Here is a 13,953-nt window from a genome sequence, read left to right as displayed (position 1 = left end):
AAAAATAGGCCTCTACTTTATTTTGATCGTATTCATGTGCGCTTTCTGACTAACATGCAATCAATAGGTTTAATCTATGTTGGTTTAATAATAATGCACAAACAAAACTATTATTGGTGATCACTTGAATTATAATCTAATTAACCCTAAACAAGATTATTAATTATCTTATTAAGCGTAATTACAAGTACCAAATTCCTTTTAAACATGCATAAAAGGTGTGATCAAGCAATAACAATAAATACAAATATAACAAGGGAAATTCTCAACTGTAACCCCCAACTTTTGCTACGCACCAATGGTAATCTCCCCCCTTTTTTATTTATTATTATACAAAATGACCTTAGTTAAAAATTTCATCTCACTTGTGACATTTATGAGAGTTAAATAATTAAAAGAAACTAACTATGGTTAACATTGAAAAAAAAAACTAAAAAAAAAACCTCCAACCCAGCCAGCCCCACCACTAGTTCACCACCTCCTGCCAACATCTAGGGTTCCCCGTTCCCCCCGCCGGCGATGCTACCCCCAGCCCCACCATTACCTAGAACCCATACCCCGTCGACGACCCTTCCTCTCTCTCCTCTTTCCACTACAACCACCGTTTTCGCTCAAATTAAGTTCGCAATTGAGCAATCAGAGCATTAATTCGTTCGATTGTCCTCTATTTTCAATCACAATGTGTTTTTCAAACCTTAAATCAAGCAATTGTCAATTCTTAGATTTTTCCCAATTTCTAGGGTTGTTCCAATTCCATTCTACATTGTTGGAATATGAACAATTAGCCATAAATTGTAAGATGGTGTGTAAGGTGGTTGTTGAGGGCTGCACTAGGGGCAAGGTGGCTGATTGGTGGGTTGGGAGATGAATGTGGTTGCGTATGGTAGATGTAGCGTGGCTAGGATGGTGGTGATAATGGTTGTTGCAGGGCAGTTGGCGGTAAGTGTGTGGGCTTATGAGGGAGGTGCGGTGTTTTGTGTGGTGGTGTGCGGCTGATTGGTGGTTTTGAGTTCGGCAGTCTAGTGGTGGTGACGGTGAGAAGGAGAGAGAGAGTGGGTCGTGGGCGGGAGTTTAGGAATCTGACTTGAAGGTGGTCGAGGTGGGGCTGGCGTTGCATCACCGGCAGTCGGGGAACCTAGGTAGCATCATCGGCGGTCGGAAGAATCTGGGGTAGTCGCCGGAAAGGGAGATGGTGGCTGAGCAGGTGGTGGGTGGTTTTTGGTGGTTGAGTTAATTTTTTAAGTTTTTTTTTTTAAATTATAAATCTAACCATATGTAATATTTAATGACGTAACGTTATGAGTGAGATGAAATTTTTAACTAAGGTCATTTTGTATAATAAAAAAAAGGGGAGGTCACCATTGGTGCGTAGCAAAAATTACGGGTTACCGTTGAGAGTTTCCTATCAAGCAACATAATAATAATAAAAATAATAATAATCAAAATAGTAATTATAATAATAATAATCATAATTAAAATAATCATGTTAAAGCATAATAATAATAGCAAGATCCTAGGCATGATACTAACAAGATTAATAACAAACCCTAGCATGCCACTAAACATCAAAGATCAAAGCTTTAGCCTTAACATGATACTAACTTGAATATTAGAAAAGAAAATAGGAAGCATCATAATAATCATAATTGTCATATTTGATATTAGAAATTATAGTTATTACCCTAAACATGATACTAGGAATCATTGTTGTCATTCAAAACATCAAGTATCCTAACATGATACTATAGGAAATATTTCAAGCATTACCCCAAGCTTGAACCCCATTGTGATTGTAGGGAGTATTTCAAGCATTATCCCCATCTTGAACCCCACTGTGGTCATACACTAAAGAACGGTGGCGTCCAAAGGGAAAGAAGATAAAGCAAAAGAGTCGCCAATAAGTTTTAGGAACTTGTAAACCGTTCACGAGGTGAAGGTTACACCCCTTAACGATCCAGGAGATCATCAACTCCAATAGGTCTGGAACCATGACTGGTAGCTCGGGGATGAAGGTACAAATCCAACCTAAAAGAGATTGAACCTGCCCTAATAATAGGCCTCTACTTTATTCTGATCGTATTCATGTGCGCTTTCTGACTAACATGCAATCAATACATTTAACCTAAAACTGTTTATCTATGTTTGTTGAATATTAATGCACAAATAAACTATTATTGGCGATCACTTGAATTATAATCAAATTAACCCTAACAAGATTATTAATTATCTTATTAAGCGTCATTACAAGTACAAATTCCCTTTAAACATGCATAAAAGGTGTGATCAAGCAATAAATAAATATCAAGCAACATAATTATAATAATAAAAATTAAAATAATCATAACAATAATCATGATCATATTAAAGCAAAACAATAATAGCAAGATCCTAGGCATGATATTAACAAAAATTAATAACAAACCCTAGCATGTCACTAAGCATAAAAATAAAAGCTTTAACCCTAACATGATACTAACAATGATAAATATTAGGAAAGAATATAGGAAGCATCACAGGAATCATAATAAGCATATTTGATATTATAACCTTTTCCATAAACATAATACTAGGAATCATTGTTAACATTCAAAACATCAAGTATCCTAACATGATACTAGGAATCATAATAATAACCTAGACATGATTTCTATATCATAATATCAATGCAAACAATTAAAGCACTTACTTGGATGCGTCGTACCTCTTTCTAATAACAAAATACACGTGTTAGTAACTTCAAGGAAAATAATAATTTTAACAATTAAATTAAATAATAAAAAGAGAGATTTAGGACCAAACCCTCAGAAATTAAAACCATTCACGTCTAGAGTGAAGGCAATTTTGAACTTGGCTAGGTGTGTATAAGTCTTGCGAATGCAGAATTTTGTATTTTGAGAAAAGGCTAGTTTATAAAAGAGAGGGAGAGAAAGTAATCAAGAATTTCTTGATGAGAGTTGGTGAAAGAAGAGAATTAGAAAGAATAAGAATTGATGAGAATTAGATGAGAAGGATAGGTGAGAATAGATGATTTAAAACGGAGTTTTTAGGATGCTATTTATAGAGAAAATCAGCCAAAAAGATAGAAAATCAAACTAAACTTCAGACGCGCAAAACGAGGTTAGCGCCAAATGCTGACATTAGCGCCAGGCGCCAAGCTTAGCGTCAAGCGCTAATGCTGGCGTTTGGCGCGAACTTAATTATTGACGCGTTTTCTAAAATCAAATAGAAATTGCCGTACAGGAGGATAAAATCGTATTTTCTTCAAAAACATTCTTTTGTTCTGATTAAAACTCTAAAAAGTCAACAAAAGTCAATTTATCAATGTTAATTGAATTAGGAATGAAAAGAACCTTCTAGAAGAATCTAGAAAACTAAAACCATTCCTAATTGCATTAGGAATGATAAATCCATATCAGGCCCTCCTCTAGATCATTGGGCCGCATATAAGGCTCAAACCAGGCCCAGTTCAGTAATTTGGCCATAACTTCCTCAATATTCATCGGAATTGGGCTTATAATATATCGTCGGAAAGGTCTTTTCAAGCCCGATACAACTACACTACTATTGGACCCATATCATCGACCAACCAAAGTGGATTGGCTATTTTCTTAAAATAGGTTTTCAAAAACAGAGAGAAGAGAAAAGAAATCAAAAACTATCCGCAACACTAGACTTTCCACACTTTCACTTCATTCGATTATGATTCGACGTGAAAGGTACTCATCACCGGGTTTGGTTTTCATGAAACACAAATGGGTGTCTACATAAGCCCCCACTTTGACTGAGTTTGGAGAAACACAAGTTTCGAAAAAAAAGTCAAAGTATCGATAGGGACGTAGAATGATTCAGAACGTTCTGCGATCCAAAATCATTCTTGTAACGCCAATACCTGCAAACTAGCGTTAGTTAAACAGATAAAAGAGTTATGAAACGCGTATCTTGCACCGTCGAGCACACGTCTCTAGAGGTAACCGCCTGAAGACTGCTACGCCTGTAACTGCCTCCAATTTCCGCTGTGATAGTCTTCGAAAAGATCACTGCTTATTGATCCTTAATGCTGCTATGCCAGTACATCAACGCTTTGCTACTTGTGAACCAGTATGTCGGTGCTTTTGCTGTGATGACAGTCCTCTTTTCTTTGGGAATAGTTGCCAACACAACTCATGTATGATGTATGACAATCCGATTTAGGGAAAGTTGTCAATGTTTCGTAACAATCCATCCTTGGAAATGTTGCTACGATCAAGAGACAATCCGTATCTCGGAAAATTTGCCAAAAATCCATTTTCGGGAAAAGTTGCCAATGCTTCGTAACAATCTGTCATAAGAATTTTGCTACGATCGACAATCCACATCTTGGAATATAACTCTTGAAAGCAATCCACCATGGAAATTTGTCAATGCTATGCGACAATCCTTTTAGGAAAATATTTCCACAATTGACAATCCGTGTCTTGGAACATTTGCAAAAAAGAGTCGATCGACAATCCACTTCGGGAAAATTTGCCACTTACTGAAATGAATGACAATCCATGTTGAGGAACCTTTGCCGGAATTTTTGATGAGTTGAGACCTACGACAATCCTTTGGGAAATTTTTCCATAGGGAACTCAGTGTATGACAATCCAATCTCGGAAAACTTGCCAAAGATCCATGAATGTATGACAATCCGAACTTGGAAAAACTTGCCAAACAAAGAAGGAGTACGACAATCCACGCTTGGAAACTTTGCCACGGATGAAAATCCAATGTTGGAAAAATTGTCGTTTTGGAGAAAATGCGTGACAATCCATATTTTGGAAATATTGTCAGTTGGAGATGACAATCCAATCTTGGAAAAATTGTCGTATAAGTGATGTGCTTGCTTTTGAACCGATGTCTTGGTGCTTGTAATGAGCCAATGTTTTAGGCGCTTAAGCTAAGTGAGACGCTTTTTTGTCAGGTCAATCACTTACTTCGATTGTAATCGAGCCGACTACTAATCATGCCAATTTGCTTATAGGGGCTAACTGGGATACCAAGGAACCCGAAATTGCTTTATAAAGTCGAAATAACCGTTCTGAGAGGCTTCGAGCTATGTCGCTGTTGAAATATCGCTGGCGCCAAGAATTGGCTCTGTCGCAAGACGCTGAGATCTAGTGCCAGGCGCTGAAATCTGTTGCTAAACGACAAATGTTTTTGTCTGGCGCTGGAGTCGGGTCTCCCCTATTCTGCTCTTGCTGCCACTATTGCTCGGTTTTGCTTTGAACTTTGAACTTGGTCGTTTCCTTTCAACCAAATCCACTTAAATATTTTGTAAATTAAAGCTCTTCATCTCTAATTTACTGATCTATGTAATTTTGCTCAAACTCCTCTCATCTTGGAAGAACCTCATGTATCATATTCGCTGCTTTTTTTGAAAAAATCCGGGAATGTTCTTGCTTGCTGGGATGCACCTGCATTTAATCTTTAACTATAGGACTTTGCTTATCTTTCTTTAGGGTTGACCTAAGACTTAGTTTTGCTTGACTCATTGACTTGTCGTGACTCAAGGTATGAACTTGACTCGCTGTAGTTGACTCGAGGTTGACTCGACTCGAAGTGAAATGACACGTGTGACTCATGACCCGTGTGTGCATTATATTATGATTGTGCGACTAAAAAATGCAAAAAAAAAAAAGCAAAAATTTTCCGTCATTTTCGTGGAGGGTACCGACTTTCTCCTGAAAAAGAATGACACGAAAAAGAATCGAAGTGAAGTTTTTGAAGGTGCATGTTGAATGAGCTTAATCAAATGTTGTTTCTCAGAGTACAAGGATTGTAACATCTTAGACTATCCTAGTTGACTCGATAATGAAAGTATTTAGGTAACTTAGGCGCGGAGGCTAAGCACTTCATACTTCGATGCAATGATGATTATGATTGATGAGTGATTTTGATATGACAATACATGCTTCAACGTTGTGTTACGATTTCATGACAAAGGGTTCCTAAGGGAAAGTATATTTGGTCATGTATCTGTGCAGTGTGTGAAACTGAAACTAAAGTTAGGCCGCAAGGGCTAAGTGTGTGGAAAGATATTATTTTTTAAGAGAGTTAAATGATGGTGACTCTTTAGGCTAGGTAAGCTATTGATGTACGGATCAAGCCCCCATGTCTAGCTCTAAATGAAAAGGGATGAGCATTGGAAATTCCTACATATGATCGTGGTGTGAGTGTGTGAATGTGAATATGAATGCATGTGTATTACGGCCGCACCTCGATGTAAGGTTGCCTACGTATCCGCTAGGAATTAGGCCGAACGTAGCTCTAGCCGAACCTTGCACAAGTGTGTGTATACCTCTAAAAGGTCTTTTTAAGGGTTGTTATGTGGTTAGGCTAAAGGTTATACAAGAAAGGGATAAAGGCTCAAGACCCTAGATAAGCCCCCAAGGTGTGCAACCTTGCTTTTGAATCTTTGTATTTTTATGCTTGAGGCTTTCTACTCTTTTTTAGCGCTTTCTTTTGCTTTAGCATTTATTTCATTTTTATAAGTGCGGGCAATCCCTATCATGCGGTCTATCACTCACTTGGAATTCATGTTTCTCAGGCCCGGTACCAAGCACTCGATAAGAGACGCAATCTGAGACATGCTCATATTAAAGACATGTTCATGTCAAAGACATTGGAACACTTGCCCTTTTGTACACTTTATTTATTTATTTTTACTTATGTTTTGCTATTTTAATCTTTTGAAGTCACCCATGATTTTTATGAAATTGAAAATTGCATAAGTTGCACATCATCCCATCCCAAAGTTAGGTAGATGTGGGTTGAAGAAAGACAGGTCTATCGTTAGACGAGGATCAAAGTGGTGTATCAAAAAAGGATTGTATATTTGAAGGGTGAAAGGTAATATGATGTGGCTACAAGGGGTTCCTCAAATCATTGGTATATTTTAATGCAATTTAATGAAATGATAATATGCAAGAAAATAAATGCTCATTTTATTAAAAGGAAGAAAGAATCTATAAAATTAATCTAAGGGGAATATGAAGGTGTCTATGCTAGACTTATTTGGGAAAGGGTAAATAAAAAAAAAAGAAATAAAAAAAAAGAAATAGAAAAAAGAAGTCATGAAATCTTGTCGTTGAAGCTCGCCTCTGTCTTGTGTCGTATGCTTCATCATCACCCAGTCTTCTCGTTAGCTAGAGGCAATGGGATCTTATTTGCTTCTATGAGATCTTGAATGAGATTTTGAAATCTGTATCATTCATCAGTAGTATGACCACGTCCTCGATGGTACTTGCATTAAGAGTTGGGATTCCATCTCGAAGATCGATTTTCTAGCGTTGGATCCTCGGTAGGGCCAGTAGGTTTTATTAATCCTTGATCATAGAGACGATCAAATGCAGCATCGTAGGTCATTCCAATGGGTGTGAATTCTCTCCTGGGTTTCTTTTTGTATCCTTGATTATCCATAGCTAAGACACCGTTATGGTCAAAGGTACTAAAATTGTTACTAGAGTGGGCATTTTCGGAAGAAGAAGGATTGTCGTTCATCTTTTTTTTCCAGCCACTATGGTTGCTATTGTTAGTAGCTTTTTGTTTTTCGAGGTTGTCTTCGATCTCGATACCTATGTCATAGACGGCTCTGAAAGTATTCAAGTTGTGTTGATATTTTAAGTGCTTTGAATACTTTTCTTGGAGATTCTTGATAAACATCCTCACGCACTACTACAAAAATTGCATAAGAGACCCGTTAAAGTATGCCTAAGAGACCGCCTCACAACGGGTCTCTAGCTCAGGGGTCTGTTTGATAAAGAGACCCGTTCGTTAGGGGGGTCTGTTTGCAAAGACAAATAGACCCGTTGTATGTGATAACGGGTCTGTTATGTCTGTTATAAAATCAATAATTTATATGAAAAATAGACCTGTTATTTGAGATAGGGGGTCTGTTTAGTGGGTATCAAATAGAACTACCATGTCAAATAACGGGTCTCTTTGTTTTTATTTATATGAAAAATAGACCTGTTATTTTTTTTTTGTTTTTATTTGATATTTTTTTTAATACGCTATATAAAAATTGGCAGATAATTCATAAATTGCAAGTTACAATTTAACACCACAGAAAATAGGAATGTATTAAATTTAATTGATGTTATACAAAAAATCTCATCCAACATAAAATTGCAACAAAAAATAAATAATTGAATTTGATGAAATATACAATTATAGTGAAAGCAACAACGCTTAATACTCCATTTCATTTCTCCTTTGTTTGAGAACATAGTGCAATGAAATCATGGAAACCTGAAAAAACAAAAAAATAATAATACAAATTACATACTCTTCATTAAGAAAACAATGTACTCATACTACAACCAACACTCTAATAAACAACATAATTATCCACTTGACAAGGGAGAGAAAACTCCAGTAACTACAAATTGTAAAAGTGAATAACTCCAAGGATATACGACAACCATCTCGGCCAATGCAGAGCAATTACCCCAAAGGCGAGACCCGAAAATACGACTACAACCAAAAACAAAGATGAAAGCAATTGTAATTAAGAATTTACAAGAAAACTAATATGAAACCTTGACAGAAATCACAACTTCATAAGCAACTAGACCGCAACAAATACAATTCATAAAAGCATACATAAAAAATTGCAGTACTTTTCATAAAGTTCAACTCATAAATTTGTTCAATATGAGAAAAATATAGAGGCGAATGGTAGGAAATTACATATTAAATAAATTTCAAAAGTTAAATAATAATCAAATCTTAAATATCGAGAGAAAATTTTAAATTGAAAAATCAAATTATAGATCGATTACCTCAATTTTGATCATAAGTTAGGTCATCAATTAGACAATATATCTTCATAATTTCTAGATCTATTAGCACAAGAGGTTGAACTTCTTTCTGCCTTGGAAAAATTGAAGTAGACCTTGAATTAGGGTTCGATCTTTGGAAAACTTAAATGCAATTATTGATTTTTGTAGATATGTTGAATCGATTGTTGGTTGATGTTGTTTATTTTTCCACAAGAGAAAAATGAGAGGATAATTAGAGAAAGAGCCCATTTTTACCAATATTAGTGTGAATGTAGTGTTTTGATTCAATGGAGAAGGGATTCAAGGGAAGAAGATGACGGCGGAAAGACGAGGGTTTTAATTTTGGCTTGGGCAGAGGGTTTGATGAGACAGAATGAAAGAATTTGAAGGGATAGATTTAATAAATAAAAAAAGTGGAGTATGTTGGGGAACTTAAAGCTGCTGTCAAGAAGAGAAAATAATGTAAGAGACCCGTCATAATATAGAACAGATCTATTATTTCTCTTCTCTTCTCAAAGATGTGGGACCTATTATAATGAAGAAATCTGTTAGGTTTGATAACGGGTCTCTTATTTATTAAAAGTTTTTTTTAATACACATAAGAGACCCGTCATAATTAATGTTAGATCTTTTACATCAAACAGACCCGTTAGTTAAATAACGGATCTTTAATTAGGGGTCTTTTTTCCAAGTTTTTTAGTAGTGACGGACTCCTTTTCAGTAGGGACCTCAATAATCTTAGCGGAAGTTTCCTTCCATTAATTAAAGAAAGAAGTAAAGGCTTCATTCTCTTTTTGTCTTAGCATCTCAAGTTGTCTATAATCGGTTTCAAATTGAATATTGCACTTGTACCTATCAATGAAAGAATTTATTATCGATTCCCAGGTAGAGGTTTTCTCTTTGTCAAGGGAAAAGAACCACTGTTGGCAAACGGTTTCAAGAGATAAAGAAAATATAGAGCGAAACACTTTCTTATCAATACCCTTAACACTCATTATTGTTTCAAAAGCTCTTAAATGAAAATAAGGGTTGTCAGTTGCCTTGAATTTCGGGATGTTGTTGGCATTGGAATTATGCGAAAGAAGTTCTTTATCCACCAAGACCCCTTGTGAACTAATGCCCTGAAATTTATGGTCACTAGATAGCTTGCTCAAGCTTTCTTGCATGAGGTTCATTTGTTGTTGCTTCACAGGGTCATCAATTTTGAGGCTTAAAGCCTTTAACACCTCAGTCACGTCAGTCAATTGACTCCTAAGTTCATTAACTTCCTCATTAGTTGCCATTATCTTTTTAGCCTTCCTCTTTTGACGAATCGTTTTATCAAAAAGTAAGACTTGAATAAAGAGGTTATACTTAATTAATCGCCCTTCTCTCCTCGACCAAGTACTGTGGAAAAGGAATTTGGGGATATTCATTGTTAATTGTTTGACTCAAAATTTATTCAACATGCAATGGATAGAAGAAGGTAGAAAAATGAGGGTGGTGATATGGAGAAAGCATGTAGATGGAGATATGTGGAAGATTAGGAATAGAATATACCCCAAACTCAAATGAACCTAAGACGTGGTCATAGTGATATATACTCAAAGTGTGTGCTAAGACTAGTGAGTGTAGGTGACATGTTAAGACTCATGTCACGACCATGTGGCTGGACTATGTGACTAGACTCAATTAATGACTGAACAAGGTATAATTAACAGAATTAATTAGCAAATTGTTTAATCAGACACAAAGTGATGACTCGAGCAATAAACCGAACTATCGACAAAACGTTAGGACTGGCGCCGCACTGTATAGTGGTGGTGTGCGACTGATTGGTGGTTTTGAGTTCGGCAGTCTAGTGGTGGTGACGGTGAGAAGGAGAGAGAGGCTGGGTCGTGGGCGGGGGTTTGGGAATCTGACTTGAAGGTGGTCGAGGTGGGGCTGGCGTTGCGTCACCGGCGGTCTGGGAGCCTAGGTAGCGTCACTGGAGGTCGCAAGAATCTAGGGAAGTCGGCGGAAAGGGAGATGGTGGCTGAGCAGGTGGTGGCTAGTTTTTAGTGGTTGAGTTAATTTTTTAAGTTTTTTTTTTTAAATTATAAATCTAACCATAGTTAATATTTAATGACGTAAGGTTATGAGTGAGATGAAATTTTTAACTAAGGTCATTTTGTATAATAAAAAAAAAGGGGAGGTCACCATTGGTGCGTAGCAAAAGTTAGGGGTTGCCGTTGAGAATTTCCCATCAAGCAACATAATAATAATCAAAATAATAATAATCATAATAATAATTAAATAAATAATAATCATAATTAAAATAATCATGTTAAAGCATAATAATAATAGCAAGATCCTAGGCATGATACTAACAAGATTAATAACAAACCCTAGCATGTCACTAAACATCAAAGATCAAAGCTTTAGCCCTAACATGATACTAACATGAATATTAGAAAAGAAAATAGGAAGCATCATAATAATCATAATTGTCATATTTGATATTAGAAATTATAGTTATTACGCTAAACATGATACTAGGAATCATTGTTGTCATTCAAAACATCAAGCATCCTAACATAATACTATAGGGAATATTCAAGCATTACCCCAAGCTTGAACCCCACTGTTATTGTAGGGAATATTTCAAGCATTATCCCTAGCTTGAACCCCACTGTGATCATAAACTAAAGTACGGTGGCGTCCAAAGGGTAAGAAGATAGAGCAAAAGAGTCGCCAACAAGTTTTAGGAACTTGTAAACCGTTCACGAGGTGATGGTTACAACCCTTAATGATCCAGGAGATCGTCAACTCCAATAGGTCTGAAATCATGACTGGTAGCTCGGGGATGAAGGTACAAATCCAACCTAACAGAGATTGAACCTGACCTAATAATAGGCCTCTACTTTATTCAGATCGTATTCATGTGCGCTTTCTGACTAACATGCAATCAATACATTTAACCTAAAACTGTTTATCTATATTGGTTGAATATTAATGCACAAATAAACTATTATTGGCGATCACTTGAATTATAATCAAATTAAACCTAACAAGATTATTAATTATCTTATTCAGCGTGATTACAAGTACAAATTCCCTTTAAACATGCATAAAAGGTGTGATCAAGCAATAAATAAATATCAAGCAACATAATAATAATAAAAATTAAAATAATCATAACAATAATCATGATATTATTAAAGCATAATAATAATAGCAAGATCCTAGGAATGATACTAACAAGATTAATAACAAACCCTAGCATGTCACTAAGCATAAAAATCAAAGCTTTAACCCTAACATGATACTAACAATCATAAATATTAGGAAAGAATATAGGAAGCATCGCAGGAATCAACATATTTGATATTATAACCTTTTCCCTAAACATAATACTAGGAATCATTGTTATCATTCAAAACATCATGCATCCTAACATGATACTAGGAATCATAATAACAACCTAGACATGATTTCTATATCATAATATCAATGCAAACAATTAAAGCACTTACTTGGATGCCTCGTACCTCTTTCTAATAACAAAATACACGCGTTAGTAACTTCAAGGAAAATAATAATTTTAACAATTAAATTAAATAATAAAAAGAGAGATTTGGGACCAAACCCTTAGAAATTAAAACCTTTCACGTCTAGAGCGAAGGCAACTTCGAACTTGGCTAGGTGTGTCTAAGTCTTGCGAATGCGGAATTTTGTATTTTGAAAAAAGGCTTGTTTAGAAAAGAGAGAGAGAGAAAGTAATCAAGAATTTCTTGATGAGAGTTGGTGAATGAAGAGAATTAGAAAGAATAAGAATTAGTTTAGAAGGATTGATGAGAATTGATGATTTAAAACGGAGATTTTAAGAGGCTATTTATAGAGAAAATCAGCCAAAAAGTCAGAAGATTGAACCAGAGTTCTGACGCGCAAAACGAGGATAGCGCCAAATGCTGACATTAGCGCCAGGCGCTAACGCTAGCACCAAGCGCCAAGCTTAGCGTCAGGCGCTTATGCTGGAGTTTGGCGCTAACTTAATTATTGACGCATTTTCTAAAATCAGATAGAAATTGCCGTACAGGAGGATAAAATCGTATTTTCCTCAAAAACATTCTTTTGTTCTGATTAAAACTCTAAAAAGTCAACAAAAGTCAATTTATCAATGCTAATTGAATTAGGAATGAAAAGAACCTTATAGAAGAATCTAGAAGAATAAAATAATTCCTAATTGCAATAGGAATGATAGATCCATATCAGGCTCTCCTCTAGATCATTGGGCCGCATATAATGCTCAAACCAGGCCCAGTTCAATAATTTGGCCATAACTTCCTCAATATTCATCGGAATTAGGCTTATAATATATCTTCGGAAAGGTCTTTTCAAGCCCTATCCAACTACACTACTATTGGACCCGTATCATGGACCAAACAAACTGGATTGGCTTATTTCTTAAAATAGGTTTTCAAAAGCAAAGAGAAGAGAAAAGAAATTAAAAACTATCTGCAACACTAAACTTTCCACACTTTCACTTCATTCGATTATGATTCGACGTGAAAGGTACTCATAACCGGATTTTGTTTTGGGGAGACACAAATGGGTGTCTACAGTGATCATACATTAAAGTACGGTGGCGTCTAAAGGGAAAGAAGATAGAGCAAAAGAATCGACAACAAGTTTTAGGAACTTGTAAACCGTTCACGAGGTGAAGGTTACACCCCTTAACGATCCAGGAGATCGTCAACTCCAATAGGTCTGGAACCATGACTGGTAGTTCGGGGATGAAGGTACAAATCCAACATAAAAGAGATTGAACCTGCCCTAATAATAGGCCTCTACTTTATTCTTCTCATATTATGTGCGCTTTCTGACTAACATACAATCAATAGGTTTAACCCTAAACTTGTTTATCTATGTTGGTTGAATATTAATGCACAAAAAAAACTATTATTGGCGATCACTTTAATTATAATCAAATTAACCCTAAACAAGATTATTAATAATCTTGTTAAGCGTGATTACAAGTACCAATTCCCTTTAAACATGCATAAAAGGTGTGATCAAGAAAAAACGATAAATATAAAGCAACATAATAAATAATCATCATCATAATAATAATAATTATGACAATTATTAAAATAATCATGTTGATAATAAAGCATAATAATAGCAAGAC

General features: G+C 35.7%; 1 long non-coding RNA gene across 1 annotated transcript; it reads right to left on the bottom strand.

The window, feature by feature from the left end:
* Positions 1-8,076: 8,076 nt before the first annotated feature.
* LOC145559675 (uncharacterized) lies at positions 8,077-9,010 on the bottom strand. The gene is made up of 2 exons (XR_014092860.1): positions 8,805-9,010; positions 8,077-8,496 (listed from the first exon to the last, which is right to left on the bottom strand). It is a non-coding gene; the product is annotated as an uncharacterized LOC145559675 (long non-coding RNA).
* Between the last annotated feature and the right edge of the window lie 4,943 nt (positions 9,011-13,953).

This window comes from Chenopodium album, chromosome 9 (assembly GCF_948465745.1).
Source record: "Chenopodium album chromosome 9, dcCheAlbu1.1, whole genome shotgun sequence".
NCBI classification, from domain to species: Eukaryota; Viridiplantae; Streptophyta; class Magnoliopsida; order Caryophyllales; family Amaranthaceae; genus Chenopodium; species Chenopodium album.
Note: the sequence above shows the minus strand (reverse complement) of the source record. Positions and strands in the feature narration are given on the sequence as shown.